The 17,520-nt window shown below is 41.3% G+C and overlaps 1 long non-coding RNA gene across 1 annotated transcript in view; it reads right to left on the bottom strand.

The window, feature by feature from the left end:
- Positions 1 to 5,169, bottom strand: part of LOC308346417 — a 157,349-nt gene extending 152,180 nt beyond the window's left edge. Inside the window, exon 1 of the long non-coding RNA XR_013967178.1 lies at positions 4,799 to 5,169. This is a non-coding gene — a long non-coding RNA (uncharacterized lncRNA). The remainder of the gene's footprint in view (positions 1 to 4,798) is intronic.
- Positions 5,170 to 17,520: the final 12,351 nt, after the last annotated feature.

Genomic DNA, 17,520 nt, shown 5'->3' with positions numbered 1-17,520 from the left:
GTCTCTCCAGAGTGCTGCTCACAACATGGTAGCCGGCTTCCCTCAGAATGAGGGATCCAAGAGAGGGAGACAGTGACCAAAATGAAAGCCACAACATCTTTTATAACTTAATATCAGAAACACCATACCATCACTTGTCCTGTATCCTGTTGGACACCCAGACCAACTCTGACAGGATGTGGGAAGGGACTACGCAAAATACTAATCATCAGGGACAGGGATCATTAAGGGCCATCTTGGAGGCTGGCTACCACCTAAACCAACAAATCAATAAAAATATTTCACATACTAGTCTTTAAGAATCCCTAAGAAGCTAATTTTCCCATATCCTCTACTATTTCTCTATCCTATTTATTTATCATGGGTTCTTTTTTTTTTTAATTTTTATTTATTTATTTAACAGAGAGAGAGAGAGAGAGATCACAAATAGGCAGAGAGGCAGGCAGAGAGAGAGGGGGAAGCAGGCTCCCCACTCAGCAGAGAGCCTGATGCGGGGCTTAATCCCAGGACCCTGAGATCATGACCTGAGCTGAAGGCAGAGGCTTAACACTCTGAGCCACCCAGGCGCCCTTATCATGGGTTCTTTACTATTTCTCTTCACTTCTCGGCTCATTCCATATCTGTCATTCCCCTCTCTCACTTTGTTAGGCCACAGCACATGGCATTCCAGGTCTTCACTACTCTGATTGGAGGCAACTGTGTGGTTATCTTGGCTCAGTGTCAGTCCTCAGGTAGAAGGCTCAACGATGAGAAGAACGACACTTAAAGATCAGTACTCTCAAAATTTTTGGAGAAGAAAACTATAAATAAATTCAGCTCAGTAAAGAGCAGACCAGCCTGGAATGGGAGGAAAATAAGTCCCGGTATTTTTTTGTTGCTGATGACAAGCGAGGTTTCTGAGGAGGCAGTCTGGAAATTTTTTGTAAGAGATATAAGATTTGTTTTACTATTTGACTTAGCAATTTCCTCTTTGGAAACCACACCTTCCAAAAGGAAGAAATGAAGTTGTATTCTTTGGATCATCTCAGATGCTCAAAAACAAGGAATTGGCCTAACAGGACAGAAAACTGTTTTGTCAACAGTGGAAGGATAGTATTTAACCTCATTAACATTGAGCCGCATTTCTGAAATAAAATTATGTGAGAAATGGAGTAGGGCATACGGAAGCAAACACACATTGCTAAGATCAAGGTTTGAAAAAGTCAAAAGTGATACAAATAGCTAACTGTTAATTAGGATCTCGGAGGTTAACATTTTTCATGTGAACACCATTGCTGCAGGAAGTCAACTGTCTGAGATGAGGAGGAAATGATCAGGCTTAATAGGAGCTGATCTCCATTAATCCAAGCAGTATCCTTTAGTCTTGGTTTTCTCATCTACCAAATACGTATCATGTACCTCAATCCCAGGATCACGAAAGTCTGAGTACACTTTGTCCATCAGAAAAGGGTTTGTAACAGATGTGACACAGTGGAGGCAGTAGGGAATAAAGGGAAGAAACCTTGGCTTTGACTTTTGCCCCACCTTTGGGTTACACTCCCACCGAGTAGCTTAACTTCCTTGAAACTTTAGTTTCTTCAACTGTAAGTGGGTCCTTCTACCTTACCAGGTTCTGTCAGGATTAAATATCATAGAATATGCAGAGAGGCTAGTAGAGTACCCAGCACACAGTAGGTGTTCATTCGTCTTAGTCCCCTTCCTTTCTGCTGCCTCAAACCTCCACCTCTTTCATGCTCTTCCAATAAACGCACAATAATGGAAACTGTTTGAAACCGGAAATAAGCAAGTTAAAGCCAGATTTCAAAGACGGTGATACTTCACTAACTCGTTGCCAAATCACACAATAAAAATAGCTTGTGAGAGGTCTAAGCGGATGGGTTCTGATGCGCTGCTCAAGTTAACCAAAGGGCCATCCAATGGGCTTAGTGTGGAGGCTGATCTGAGAGCCCTACCCTAGTCTCTTTGGACAAGATCCATATTACAGAAGAATTTGCCTATAGATTGAAAATAGGAAGGAGGCCAAAATGTGAAAGCACCCCTCAGAAATGAGCCTATGACATGACTTATGAATCAGGGAACCCCGGGTAAACAGCCTGGAGACTTTCCAAACTCTTCCCCAGAGTGGTTTCAAACAGGTATGAAGAATGGTAATTGACAAAACAGAGACCATCCCTAAAGAACACTCCCTTTGGTTCTAGGTAGGCCCTGGGGAATATATGAGCTGAAGCCAAGGAAAGGAAAAGAACTGGTTGTGAACATTCCCTCATACCTCTTAAGGCTAAAGTCTGTGTCCAAAAACACCAGCAGAGCGGAAGCAGAACACATGCTCCTTTAAAATTAAAGTCAGCCCCAAATAGCAAGGAAAGAGCAGGATGCATGGCTCCTGTTTGTAAACAAAGACTAAGATAAATGCTGGTTGCCAGACCTCAAAGGGAGGTATGACAAGCCACTTGTGAGAGAGAAGCCACAGGCCGCAGAGCAATCCCTTTGGTCTCCCTGGTGGTCTCCAATAGACCTTTCCAGAGGCATCGCGGAAGAGCAGGAGAGCAAAGAAGGCCAGAAAAGGGCATCTGCCTAAGCACCCTGCTCACCGGTCTGCACTGTCTTCTACTGGCCAGCATTCAAGCTAAATTCCATTGTCACACTCATCGCAGGCTGTGGTTAAATGCTTTGGAGTCAGACACGTAGGTCTGAACTGCCAGCAGCAAGTAAATGGTTAAGCCTCAGTATCTTGGTCTGTATGATGGGGATACCAAGAGTCCCCACCTTGTAGGTGGTTGTAAGGAATAAATGAGATCCTATATATAAAGCTTCCAGCACACATCCAGTTCTCATGGATGTTAGGTGCTATTATTACTATTTTTGCGTTGTTGTAGATTTCATCCTCTGCTTTGTTTTTTCACGCATGGCAACATTTCTCACCAGAACTGGGAGCCGTGCAGAGCTAAGGGACCACCGGTAACAGATCTGGACATTTTCCAGAGTGGGGGAATGGCACTATTTATAGCAACTAAGAGAAGATGCAGCCATAGGGAAGAAGAGAAAAGGAAGAGCAAGTGCGGTAATGAGGCAACGTTTACACCTTTCTGCCTTGCCTCTGTGTCTGCCTCAAATCAACTGAGGAGCCAGCCTCCACCAGCAGGACGGGGCCCAGGGCTAGCAGGCAAGGAGGTTCAATCACATTTGCTGAGGGCGCGGGTGCTGTTTGCAGCTGATACATCAAGAAGAAGGTCTCCTGAGAGACACCCAAAGGGACTAAGAGTCCCCACCAGCCCACAGGGTTTTGGGGAGAAAACCTGGCAGACAAGGCACTGCCCCTGTCTTAGAGCCTGCATGGCTCTAGGTCAAACTTCTAGCCAAGGATCAGCACCTTTCTTATACAGAAAACTCAGGATTCACAAACAGGACACAAATCTAATAGTAGTGTGCTACTATTCCTTGGCCTCAGAGAGCTGGATTTTAAGGAAGCTTGGGAATTCCTGTTTATTTTCAACAGGGTGTCATTTCCAACTGGAAGACAATATGGATTTTTTTAGCACATCGATACACAAACAGTTCAGGTCACCAGGTTGCCCGAGGAGTCCTGTTAAAGTCATTGTACTAAAAGTCTGTGGCTGTCTATTTGTTGGTGACACTGACAAGGGGGAGTCAAAAGTTACTGAAGAAGAAACTGAGCATGACGCGTATAGTCCAGAGCCCAGCACGGTGCCCAGAACACAGAAAGTCCCAACTGCAGAATAAGTGGTTGCTGAGGTGCATTTTAAAACAAACCAGTCCATAACCCAGTACAGAAGGACAGTGTCTCCCCCCTCCCCTCCTCCTTCCCTCCGTCTTCCTCCTTTTCCCCTCACCTCCCCCCAAAGCAAGCAAGAAACAATCTCAATATTTGGTCATGTTTTAAAGAGAGGTAATCACGCAATTCACAAATATTTTCTCTGAGAATTGATTCTCCGGTTGCTGATACACAAGTTCAGTTTGCTTTTAAAAGTAGACCTAAAAATTCTCATAAAACTCCATCTTGTTCTTTTCCATATTCCCTTTATTACTGCCTTCTATCACACATGCATTATATTAGACTTTTTACCACACTTGGGAACTGGTTATGACAAACTCTGTAACCGCTCATCATCTTCACTTTATGGGGTTTTTTTTGGTCTAGTTTTACTAAGTTATATTCCTTATAAAGAAGTCAGTGGACCCAAAATATATAAAAGTCTTCTTCTGTGATCCAGAGGTGAACAAGGAACCATACTAATGTAACTGACACCTATTCAATATTTCTCAGACTCCTAAAAACTTCCTTCTAAACAGCTCACGGTACTGTCTTTCAAGAAGTCAATTGATGAGTTCTTGGAAAACTTAGAATAAAACAATGCATTAGAGGGGGCCCATCTTCTGGCCAGATCATCATCTGTGTTTTGAGGAATATTCTTAACAGAGGTGATTATGTGTCTGGAGCACAGACCTTTATAAACATGCACATTACAAGTGAAAATCCAGAGAACACAGATGATATCAAACTCATCAAGACATGAGTTTCTTTCTGGCACTGACCACAATGGCTATCATATGGAACAGCCCAAGGCTCCCCCTGCCCCCAAAAGAAATCCTGAAACAGGTTCACCACCAGCAGGACCAATCCTCTCATTAGTTGAGAGTGGTTTACATATGGAAATCACATTATTTAAATCCTTTGGTGATTCTGCTATGTCTAATATACTGACAGTTAACATTGAACATTGCCTTCAAATTCCATTTTATGAAAAACAAAAGGTAAGAACAATCATTCTTTTCCTACCTGCTGCTGTAGCCACCAGAAGCCAGGCTGCTGTTCCTCGAAGGGGGCAGACTCCAGGATCGAATCTTCAGCTCTCTCTCCTGGAACCAGAACCATCAAAGGAAAACTTTCAGTTGCTAAGAGCAAGCAGATGGTTTGCTTCTAGCCAGTTCTTTCTTATTCCCATGGCTTGTGGAGTGCCAAAGTGGCGTGCCTAAGAAAGGATGGATGTTTGGGGGGAAAGGGATTGAATTTGGGGAAGGGAGAAAAAAGAGTTCCCAAGGCAAGAGTTAGTTCACCCAATACCCTTCCTTCAAGGAGAGGAAAGCCCTCTTTTTCAGCTTTAATTTCTCATAGAAGATCTGCCACTGCATTACTCACAGGTAATTGCTACATTGCCCCTTCACAAACAGCAGACATACTTTTTGGGCCAGCCTCCAGATTCATGATGCATGCCCGTACCTGTCCACAGGGATATCGCTGTGCCTGGGAAAATTGGGAGGGCAACAAGCCCGCCCAAAGGGAGGACCTTGTCTAGACTATTAATCAAGTTCTTGGGATAATATATGCCGCAAACGAAGATCAGAGGCTACTGTGAGCCCCTCTGTCCATAGGGCATTCACCTCACTCATGGAATCACCTGGTTAGGGCTCGAACTTCTTCCAAGGAGATCAGCAGCTAGAGTTTGTCAAGCTTTGACTTGTTTCCCCAAAGAGGAAAGGAATAGCAAGGATTACTATCACAGAAGGAATGTGGTTTTCTTACTCTGGGCAGTTAATGTAGGAGCGTCAAAGATGATAGATGTGCAATTACAGTTCCTTTAAGTTTAATATCATGAAATGCAGTGTTTAAGAAGGCATTTCAATGATAATCAAGTGTTATAGAAGCTTCACATTCAATTCATTCCCGGTTTTCAAGAAGGTAGAGGTAACACAGTAGAGAGGACAGAGCAGAAAGGCAGAAACTGGAAAATCTTGGCTCTGCTCTTTATTATTGTGCCCTTGGACAGATCATTCAATCTGGTTTCCAAAGATGTCAAGTGAGAAGACTGGGCTGGAAGATCTCCACAATAATAGAATACCACCTCTCACTTTCACATCTATTTCACCTTGTTCTTGTATCAACTCTTCTGTTCTTCTTTGGGGAGTCACCCCTTCCTCTCAGCTGGTTTGGTTGAAGTTACATTACCCCCAGGCTTCTTTAGAAGTGGGCACATACTCATGGATTAGAAGAACAAATGTCGTGAAAATGTCTATACTACACAAAGCAATCTACACATTTGGTGCAATTCCTATCAAAATAACACCAGCATTTTTCACAGAGCTGAAACGAACAATTCTAAAATTTGTATGTAACCAGAAAAGACCCTGAATAGCCCAAGTAATGTTGAAAAAGACCAAAGCCAGAGGCATCACAATTCCAGACTTCAAACTGTATTACAAAGCTGTTCTCATCTGGACAGAATGGTACTGGCATGAAAACAGACACATAAATCAGTGGAATAGAATAGATAACCCAGAAATAGACCCTCAACTCTATGATCAACTCATTTGACAAAGCAGGAAAGAATATCCAGTGGAAAAAAGACAGTCTTTTTCACAAATGGTTTTGGGAAAAATGGACAGCCACATGCAGAATAATGAAACTGGACCACTTTCCTACACCATACACAAAAATAAGTTCAAAATGGATGAAAGACCTACATGGGAGACACAGGAATCCATCAAAATCCTAGAGGAGAACATAAGCATAACATCTTTGACCTCAGCCACAGGAACTTCTTACTTAGACACATCTCCAGAGGCAAGGGAAACAAAAGCAAAATCAAATTATTGGGGCTTGATCAAGATAAAAAGCTTCTGCACAGCAAAGGAAATAATCAACAAAACTATAAGGCAACCTATGGAATGGGAGAAGATATTTGCAAATGACATATCAGATAAAGGGCTAGTATCTAAAACCTATAAAGAACTTCTCAAACTCAACACCCAAAGAACAAATAATCCAATCAAGAAATGGGCAGAAGACATGAACAGACATTTCTGCAAAGAACACATCCAAATGGCCAACAGACACATGAAAAAGTGTTCAACATCACTCGGCATCAGGGAAATACAAATCAAAACCACGGTGCGATACCACCTCACACCAGTCAGAATGGCTAAAATTAACAAGCCAGGAAACAACAGATGTTGGCAAAGATGCAGATGTGTTATATTGGAATATTACTCAGCCATCAATGAAATCTTACCATTTGCAATGACATGGATGGAATAGAGTGTATTATGCTAAGTGAAATAAGTCAGAGAAAGACAAATACCACAGGACTTCATTTATATGTGGAATTTAAGAAACAAAACATTGTTGGTATAAACAATGGGAGCTGATGCTGGCTATGGAAGACCAAGGTATGGGGAGATATTCGATGGGGACTTCCGAGAAAGAATGCCATGGCCTTGATGATTGGTTGGAATGGATTTGGGGGCAGGTAACAATGAGGGCAAGGAATGAGTCCAAGGGGACGCCCAGGATTATGGTTAGGGTAGAGAGCCAACAGGGACTAAGAATTTTGAAGGATTGAACTGGGGGTGATAATGGGATGCGGGATGATAAGGCAGCATGGCTCCTCAAACAAGCATGTACTGGATCTAGGGTTTATCTTGACAAGAAAGTGTCCCATCTCCTCATTAGTGTGCAGTGTGAAGGTTCCCTGTAGTGGGGTCAATAATGTCTCCCCAAAATTCATGTCTACTCAGGACCTCAGAAATAACCTTATTTGGAAATAAGGTCTTGCAGATATAGTTAAGATGAGGTTATACTGGAAGAGAATTAACTCTAAATCCAATGAGTGCTGTCCTTATGAGAAAGAAGAGAGAACACAAAGAGACACAAAGAAGAAACCCATATGAAGACACCTACATAGATTGGAGTGCTATGGCTACCAGCAAAGGTATGCAAAATTGCTAGGAGCTTCCAGAAGCTAGGAAGGGGCAAAGAAGGATTCTTCCCTAGAGCCTTCAGAAAGATCATGGCTGGGGCACCTGCGTGGCTCAGTGGGTTGAGCTTCTGCCTTCAGCTCAGGTCATGATTTCAGGGTCCTGGGATTGAGCCCGCATTGGGCTTTCTGCTCTCTCTCTATGCCTGCCTCTCTGCCTACTTGTGATCTCTGTCAATAAATAAATAAAATCTTTTTAAAAAATTTTTAAAAAATAAAAGAAAGAAAGAGCATGGCCCTGCCAATACCCTGACTAGAGGCTTCTAAGCCTCCAGATCTGTCAGAGACTAAATTTGAGCCACAGTTTTTGGCAGCCCTAGAAAAATAATAAAGCCCCCCAAATCCCTTGGCTCAAATTTTCCTGAAATTGCACTATTAGTTTAGTTTTTTTGGGTGGGTTTTGATCTGTTTGATTGGAAACAATGCTATATCAAGTCAGGTTCACACACTTTTTTTTTTTTAAGATTTTATTTATTTATTTGACAGGGAGATCACAAGCAAGCAGAGAGGCAGGCAGAGAGAGAGGGGAGGCAGGCTCCCTGCTGAGCAGAGAGCCCGATGCGGGGCTCGATCCCAGGACCCTGAGATCATGACCTGAGCCGAAGGCAGAGGCCTTAACCCACTGAGCCACCCAGGTGCCCCTTCACACACATTTTAGGATTCACTCTACTTCATAGCAAGGCCCTGTGGAATTGGAACATAGGTTCAGTCAGGTCTGAAGAAGGGAGGAATGTTCTTGGGATAATAAGCCAAGATAGGGTCTCACAGCAGGGTAAATCTAGAAAGTAGGGGCATTAGGTGCCACTGACATTCAATAGAATTCTGGGAAATAGACAAATGGTTATTATTATCTCCATCTTACAGATGAAGAAACTTAAGTTTATAGACATTAGGTAATTGTGTGAAGGTTACACAGCTAATAAATGTTGGAGGCAGATATAGAAACCAGATTTTCTTAGTCCTACTCTCAGGATTTTCCATGGGACCATGAAGCTACTACCATTCTATCTCTAGGGAATCATCTTGGACTAAAACAAGAAAGAAAGAAAAGAAAGAAAGGAGGGAGGGAGGAGGAAGGAAGGAAGGAAAGGAAAGAGAGGAAGAAAGATTATCAGCTATTGTCACAAAGGAGTTCTTCTACACAAGTAAATTTCCTATATAATTAAAAATATTCCTGTAAATATGTTTCATTTTAATCATTTCACATGGAAGTCTGCCTTCAAAAACAAATTATACTAAAATGATTTAATCTCTTCCCATGGTATGGCCATTGATTATTGCTAATACCTTTGTTACAGTGTCTTGACTTTTCAAAAGAAATGGGCAGAAAAGTGCAGACACAGATGGAGGCAGAGTATTTGGTGGCCCACCCAAATCTGGTCACCACACTATCCATCAAGAGAAGAATCATGCAGATAAGGGATCAAAGCTTTCATTTACTGAGTGGTAAATACACACTAGGAAATATACTAAGTGCTTTCATACATGTTCTCATGCAATCTTCCAACTTCCCTGTGATATGACTTTTTTTTCCCCAAGGGAGACAAAGAAAAAGGGAGGGAAGGGGGAGAGGGAGAGAAAGAATCTTAAGCAAACTCCATGCGCAGCCCACAGCCTAACGTGGGCCTCAATCTCACAATCCTGACATCATGACCTGAGCTGAAATCAAGAGTCAGATGCCCAACTGACTGAGCCACCCAGGTGCCCCATGATATGACCATTTTTAATGCCCACATTACAGATGAGGAATCTATGGTTTTGAGAACTTTTGAGACCTTCTAGCATGCATCCTTACTCTAGAAATCTGACTGGTGATGAGCACCTCCATGAAATACACATCTATTAACTGAGAATTGTGTCAATAAACATCCATGTTTAAATCCAAGAGTCAAGCCAGAGTCTTTCTGTGAGAACTCAAGGAAAATGTTGTTTTCAACTGGCATGGAATGCTCTCAAGTTTCTTAGCTCAAATTTCTGAAAAATAAGGTATAACCTTCAAACCTGCCTTGGTTAATCTATATCTCATGTCAATGCTGCAAATAAACTTTTCACGTGAGTGAGCTGTGATGCAGAGGAAAGGCCTTGGGGGCATCGTTCATCTTCTGGAAGCTGCTGGCTGGTAAGAGGCCCCCTAAGACTCACAGTCTCAGGCATCTTAAAAGCCTACTCTTCACTGATGCTCGCAAGCTTGGTTCCATTGGGTTCTTCCAAGGACCACCCAGGGCATAATCTAATCATCAGTTCTTTCTCTTTGAGGACAGAAGCATCATGGGACAAACACAGGCCCAGGAAGCCTCTTACACAGGAAGCCTCTAACACAGCCTATCATTGCTCAGAGAATCACTATATTTGACTAATGTCAACCAAAAACTCTCTCTCATGAGCTGCATTTCTAAGTTTCCAAATTGCTTTGCCAAGTGGTGAACACTGTACTTGGGTATAAAGGGGGAGGACTGTGGCTATGAGAAACTGGTATCCATCATCCATTCTACTTTCTTTTTAGAAAGGCTTTCTTGGAAATCTAAGAACTACTTCCCCAGGTTCCTTGCAGCCAGAATTTGGTTGAAAAATCAAGCCTCCCAATTAGACGCACGTGTAGCAAATGTGAGGAAGGGACTCTTTTCCCTGCTGCCTCTACTGTTGCTTTTGGAAATAGGTGTGTGGAGGCAGGAGCTTTTCTGCAGCAGTGTTCCAGCCTCCAGTCTCCAGATATGTAACTGCTGAGTGGAGTTTTCCTGATTGTTTCCCCGCTGCTCAGGGGATGTGTTCTTGAAGTCAACAGTTTGATCAGTGAACTCCTAACTGACACCCTGTTCCTGAATGCAGCAGAAGGTGGCAGAGGGGCTCCTCCCAGCAGGTGGGATTAGGAATTTATTCTGGGAGTCATCCAGGAGTCCCAACCTAGCAACCCCTCTTCCAGTCCCTCCAGCAATGTTGAGATCTTCACAAAGGAGTTTTGTCTATGGATAGTTGAGAGCTGTTCTTCCCATGGGGGGTACTGAAGTCAGGAACCACATAGTTCACCATCTTGCTGATATCATTCTCTACACATTTATCAGATAATTCAGGCACCATAACTCCTCATGCTTTGTTCACAATCTGTAGGAGGTCAGGTTTGACTCTCCAAGAATTTAGAATATGTTTGATTCCCTGTATTACATTTCTTTCTGCTTAAGAAAGCGAAGTGGATTGTTTCCCATGACTGACACCTGAGAGATGCTCTAACTCAAACATAAGTCCTGAGTTTTCCTGGATTGTTTCTAAAATTGTTCAGACCCTCATTAAAACAGGGCTAATGCTGTTGTTTTCATTTACCTCTTACCTTAGGCCATGATTTCCAGATTTGGTGTTTAAAATAAAGATAGACTTTTTAAATTGACATGTTTACTCTTTCCATATATTTAACAATGATTTATTGAATGTCTTCTACATTTGAGGCATGGTGCTAGATACCCAAAGATCAAGACAATATGGCATAATGGAAATAGCGCGCCCTCCTTACAAGTAGTTGATTTCTGGTTTTGTCCTTTGTTTGTATATTATTTGTCCCCCTCAGTTAGAATGTTAAATATCACATGAGCAGGGAGCCCCACTATCTTATTCACAACTACCTCCCCTGTCTTTCAAAACAGTGTCTAATGAATTAAAACATGCAATAAGTATTTATTGAAAGAATGAATGAAGCTTGCAATCAAAAATCCCTGAAGATTGTGGTTTAAAGAAAAATATTTATAAAGTGAAATATTGGTAATAATCATAGTATTCCAGTGTGTAACTATCCTAAATATATTTAGCTTTCAAAAAAAATTTTTTAACCGGAATAGGAGGCAACATCACTAGAGTCATTAAAAATCAACCAGACACCGTATGTCTCTTCAAAGTTCCTCCCTCAACTGTATCTCCCTGGTCACCAGATATAGCTGCACTGTGCTTATTTCTGTTCTTCAGACAGATTCTCCCATTTTGTAAGAATTTTTGTGACATTCCTGAAGTTTACTAGTCCCAGTGATTCTCAATGAGGGAATAAAAGGGAGTAAAAGACATAATTCCAACTCCCTGGTAAAGACAGGGGCTGGGAACACCTACAGAGACCTTCCAGGCTGCTCTGAGGCACTTCAAGCTTTGTTCTAGAAACATGAAATGAGAAACCTCTTCACTGGCCCAGGAGGGCGTACATGGCCCACAGCCAAATGAGGGTGTGGGCTTCTGCAGTCTCCGGGACTCCATGTGCCCGGGGCTGGTTCCAGAAAAAAAGGGGCTGCATCCGGCCCATGTGCCATGACATAAGCCCCAGTCACCATTACAGGCGGTCAGCAAATAGCTCTAGGGAACATCTGGATTTGAGCCCAAAGTAGGTAAAGCCAGATAATTCTACTGGAGGCAGCCTCTCTTTTGTGTTATGAAAAGCACTAACCAAGTTCAGATTGTCATCTTTTGCTAGACCTGTTTTTCTTTTCTGTGCTGAAACAATCCCCATTCTCCAATCCCTGAAACTTCCAATTCCTTTAAAAAATGGCACTAGCTGAGGTTCCCGTCACCATACTGCCCGCCTTCAGGTACACCCAAGGGAAAATGCAATTATAAAGCATGAACTGAAACGAACAAAATAAAACATAATACCAATTAGGACCAGTTCCTGGGGGGAAAAAATCAGTACTACATACGCCCTAATCTCTGTAACTGATTTATTGGCTGAATGGTCCACTCCAGAAAGCATTTGGAGGAGCCCCCATGCCAGAAAACACTCTAATGCTTTCCAGTTTTCAGTCAAGTGACTGGGAGTTCTCCTCTGACTATTACATGCTTATTGTAATCTGGCCACTTTTCAGGACCCAGGATATAGCTTGTCTGCAGTGTAAAAGCTACAATAAAAGCCAACTTGTACGATCAGGGAAAACATGATCTAAGGGAGATCAAACGGGAGTTCAAGTGATATTAACTTGTGAAATGTCTGTATCCTTACACCTCATTCTCTTGCAAATAGTGGGTACCTAGTACTTTCATTCTTACCTGTCAAGTGCTGTATGTCTAAGAATGTAATCTGCATAGCATTGTTTTATTTAAATGCTCATTGCATAATGACGATTCAAGAAAACACTCTCTGAAACTTAAGATGTTGGCCCTAGTAGGTGCTCCCTGATACCTACCCTCCCCCCAACATTTGGTCTTTACTTTTAGTATTGGATGTGGTTTCACAGGATTGTCTTTGACAACCACACTTTCAACATACTGGTTGGAGAAACAATGCCTGACAATGGGCTATAATGTTTGCATTCACTGGGGCGAAATGAACTACTATCTTCGCCAATAGCCCACAACTCCACCACCACCACCATGACCCTCCCAGATAACATCTCATACTCACTGGGCACTGTCCTAAGCACTTAGCATGTATTATCTCTCATAAGCCTCACAATATCACTGTGAGTTAGATATTATTTTTATTCCATTTACTCCTGGGGAAGCTATAGCATAGAGAGGTTCATTCAGGGGCATGCAGCTAGACGTGCTGGTGCCAGAATTTGCACCTAGGTCCTGGGTAGGACAACAGACATCCCAATTTATATATGTAAACACAATGCAAGCTCACTCTCAAGCACTATGTACACTAATGGAGGATATACGTATGCAAAATGGACCATTACAGTCCTGGGTTTTTAAACCAATGGTTATTTCCTAAGTCTTAATTTTCTACACAGTAGGAATACAGATACATAATAAAGCTAAAAGAACATCGAAGAGGACAGACATTCTCCTCGTCATATTCTTTCCCACTTTATTTTAAGTCTTTGTTCTCCACCTGGCCATGGACTTATGGTCCTATAAGTTTCATTTTCAGTAACCTTTTCAGTTATTCAGCCTTGATTGTTCTGTAAACACATGTAGGTGTCACCCTGCATCCTGGCGTCGGGCTCAGAAGATGCACCAGATCTCAAAACACGGTCTTCTCTTTCATTGCTCTGCTGTTTTCCCCCAGCTTGTCACTTCTTCCATAGTTTTCTGGCTGTACCCGCCTCCTCATTCTGCCAGGCCCACCCTGAGTATGGCTCAGCTGAGCTGTTCTATCAGCCTTCTCTCTGGCCTCTCTCTCTCTTCTTCATTGCTGAGCATATCACAACCCAAACTCCTCTGTCTGACTTGTAAAGCCTGCATAATCTTACTCCACCCTATCTAGTCAATTTCCTTTCCCACAAAGACCAATCCATCGCCACTCAACCCGTCAGGCTGTCATCTGAACCCACATGTCTCCACAACCACCTGCCCACCTCAGACGACCTTTGCGTTGCCCAGGTTGCTGACTCGCTAGAGTTTTACCCATCATTCAAAGGCCCAGCTCAGATCTCAATTATTTAAGTAAATTTCCTTCCCTGCTGCAGCACATATGGATCACTTCTTTCTCTTACCTCCTATTACACTTACAGATCAATCATAATATGAATAATAGTAATGATGGGCTAACATCTATGAGCACTTCGTATGTACCAGGCCCTATTGGGATAAGTAGTTTTATCATTCCTTTTTTGCAGGGGAATAAGCACAGGCACAGGGAAGGCAATACAACTCAGATTTACACGTGACATTTGTCTTTCAGCTCTTCTGTGTTACAATGGTCTCCCTAACACATTTCCCACTGCACTGAGACCAGAGGCTGAGATTCATATTTATTCTGTGTCTTGCACACAACTAGTGGAGTCTGTGTGCACTGTAAGTTACCATAACTGTTAGTTGGCCCTTGGTACACATCAATGTTACACATCTTTTAAATTCCTACCCCGCAAGACTTGCACTACCCTTGCTATATCCATCCTCTACATGCTTGAAACATCTTAAAGATGGGAAGCCACAGGGGAGCTGTCTTCAATCAATGACAAAATTAATTAGAAGTTTTGGAAGATTAGAGGGCAGGGGAGGTTGTTAATTCCATCCTGGTCAAGAACTAGGTCTTCCGTTTTTTATTAAAAATTAGGTAGCAGGGAGATTTCCCCAAATAATCAAGTTTTTGTGCTACAATATTATGAATTTTCTCCAGATCTCTTGCAGCACTTTTTTTTTCTTTTAACAACCATGGTTAGTATAGATATGTTCAGTAAAGATAAGTACCACAGTAAAGATGGGGAAAGATAATGATTTAGACTAAGCTTTAGTATTTTTTCTTTTTTCTAATTTTATTTTATTCTTTTCAGTGTTCCAGAATTCATTGTTCCTGCACCACACCCAGTGCTCCATGCAATACATGCCCTCCATAATATCCACCACCAGGCTTACCCAACCCCCCTCCCAAACCCTCAGTTTGTTTCTCAGAGTCCACAGTCTCTCATGGTTTGTCTCCCCCTCCGATTTCCCCCAACTCACTTCTCCTAAAGTCACATTTCTTACATTCATCATAGGCAAAATTTCCAGTTTCTCATTCCCATACCCATTCTATAAAGAACACGACATGTAAAAATTCACAAGATTCCTCTTTTCCTCTCATTTCAAATCAAAGCTTCAACAAAAGTCAAACCGTAAAGAAAAAAAATTACTTAAAATTTTTTTACGTTTGTTCAACTGTAGAAAAGATACAACTGTATCTCATGAATTTCTGAGGAAACTCTCATAAGCAATAAAGAACATTTTTTTTTTAGCCAACATATCAAGTGAGAAAACTTATCTCACCAAATTCAACCTAGTTTTAGCTTATACTGACTACTGCTCACTTTTACTGATGCCAGAATTTTTCTTCAATTGAAAAAAAATTAAAGGAGAAGAAAGAAAACCATTTATATATCTTGTCTCTTTATGTAGTTTTTTAAAGCTTTAGCTTATCAGGATTTCCTTCATTGCCAACTGAAGCCAGATACATGGCCCATATGATCCTATAATAATTTCAGTTTTAGAGATAAGCTGGTTTGAAGAGCATTCTCCTGGAGAAGCTGGTTTTTAGGCTAAAGTCACTTGGTCAGAGAAAACATCATCTCCAATTAAATAATAACATTTTATATTTTCTCCCTAATTATAGAAAAAACATCAACTCACCATGGAAAACCTGGAATATATTCCTCCTTCCTCTTTTATCAGTCTTTGCTCATCTAATTTAAGGTTTTTAGACCTAAGGAAATCTTTTTTCAACAATAGGTATTAGCTTTTGTATGCAGTTTTGTAATCATATTCAAAACTTAAAAAAATTTTTTTAAAATAATTTCCAGTTGCTCACTGCAAGTCATTCTGTACTTTTGTTTGTGTGTCCTCATACCAATTTACCTCTTGATCAACTGGACTGCAATTTGAAATACCTTTTTTTTTTTTTTTTTTTAAGAAGGGGCCATGTAGGCTATATTTTCCACCTCCTGGTAAATCTAGAAATGAGTTCCTACAGTGTTTGCACATAAACATCACATTAGGTGAATATGACATTCTTGAGACACAATCTTGTCTTCTAGAACAGTCTTTTAGCCGTCAGGGTTGAGAAGTCTGACCCCAGATGGATGTTTGTTTCATAAATAACCTGTTCATTTCTGTCTAAATGCCTGAAAGATTCCTTAACCTGGAAACACAAACCTTTAATAGATACATATCTATTTGGGTCTATTAATTTTAATTTTATCCTAGATCTTTTTTGGCTCAGAAAAGATTTCTTCTGACAGATGTTTGACCTTTGTTTCCAGTATTTTGTTCCATTTTTCTTTGGAAATAAATTAAATTCTTAGATAAGATCTATGTTTCTTTCTCTCTTCCCTCTCAACATTTTCATCTTGGTCCTTCTGTTCCTTATTTTGCCTTCTACTTTACTGGTTTGATTTCTGTAGAGTCTTCTCTATATTTACAGCCTAAAATTCCTTAGTACAGCCTTAAATTCCTCTTACACTACTATTTCAGCCTGTGAAAATCATCCTTCATCCCAATCTTTCTGCTGATGGTCCCTGATTCCTATCTTATGATGGTTCTACCTTCTCACATCTTTTTGAGAATACCAAAGATATTTCGGTTGAAATGTTTTTCTCTTTCCTGGAGAATTTATTTCCAAATATATAATCTTGCTTCAAGTTTTAATGGAAAAGCTTCCTGTCTCTTATCCTGCAGTATTCTTTTCTTAAGTCCCCTTTGGGCATCTTTCCGTCTATTCATAGACAGAAAAGAGAACAGTATGTTCAAGTCTAGCACTTGCCAACAGATAGTACTGGTGAAGAATCTTAATATGCCCTCATTTTCCTCTTGGGCACAAGCAAAGCATATCTCAAGGGAAAACTCACTCACACAGTACCTACCTCAGTTTTCAGGGTCTACCAGATATTTAGCGATTGTAGCTCTCTGAATGGGGTTTCTCCTGCTCTCTCTGTTATAATTTCTGACTAGGAAGAAAAAGACTAAGAAGCAATCTACTGGTTTTGGTTTTTTTGTTTTTTGTTTTTTTAAAGAGGGGAGTACATAAAAGATCATATGTTCTCCCAGCATGCATTGCCTTCTGCCTTCTCCTCACCTCTTCTCTATTGTGTATGGTACTTTGTATCACGCAATTAGCCATTCAAGAACACAAAACACTCTCTGCTTGTCTCCATCTACCTCTTCCTTGGTTGTGGTCTGGGAGCCACATATTTAAGTGGATATAGAAAAAAAGAAATTGATAGTTTGGGTAGGAGGCACGACTCTGGATTTGACTCTGGCTAGCTCAGAAGACAGTTTCTTACCAGTTGGAGCATTTGCTTTCCCAGCCAGTGCAGCTCCAAGGTCCTGAAATAGTCAAGGGCAAATGATAGGGGCAAGGTAGCTG

This window comes from Martes martes (genome assembly GCF_963455335.1).
Source record: "Martes martes genome assembly, chromosome: 7".
Classification (NCBI taxonomy): Eukaryota; Metazoa; Chordata; class Mammalia; order Carnivora; family Mustelidae; genus Martes; species Martes martes.
This window is presented reverse-complemented; position numbering and strand designations above follow the sequence as displayed.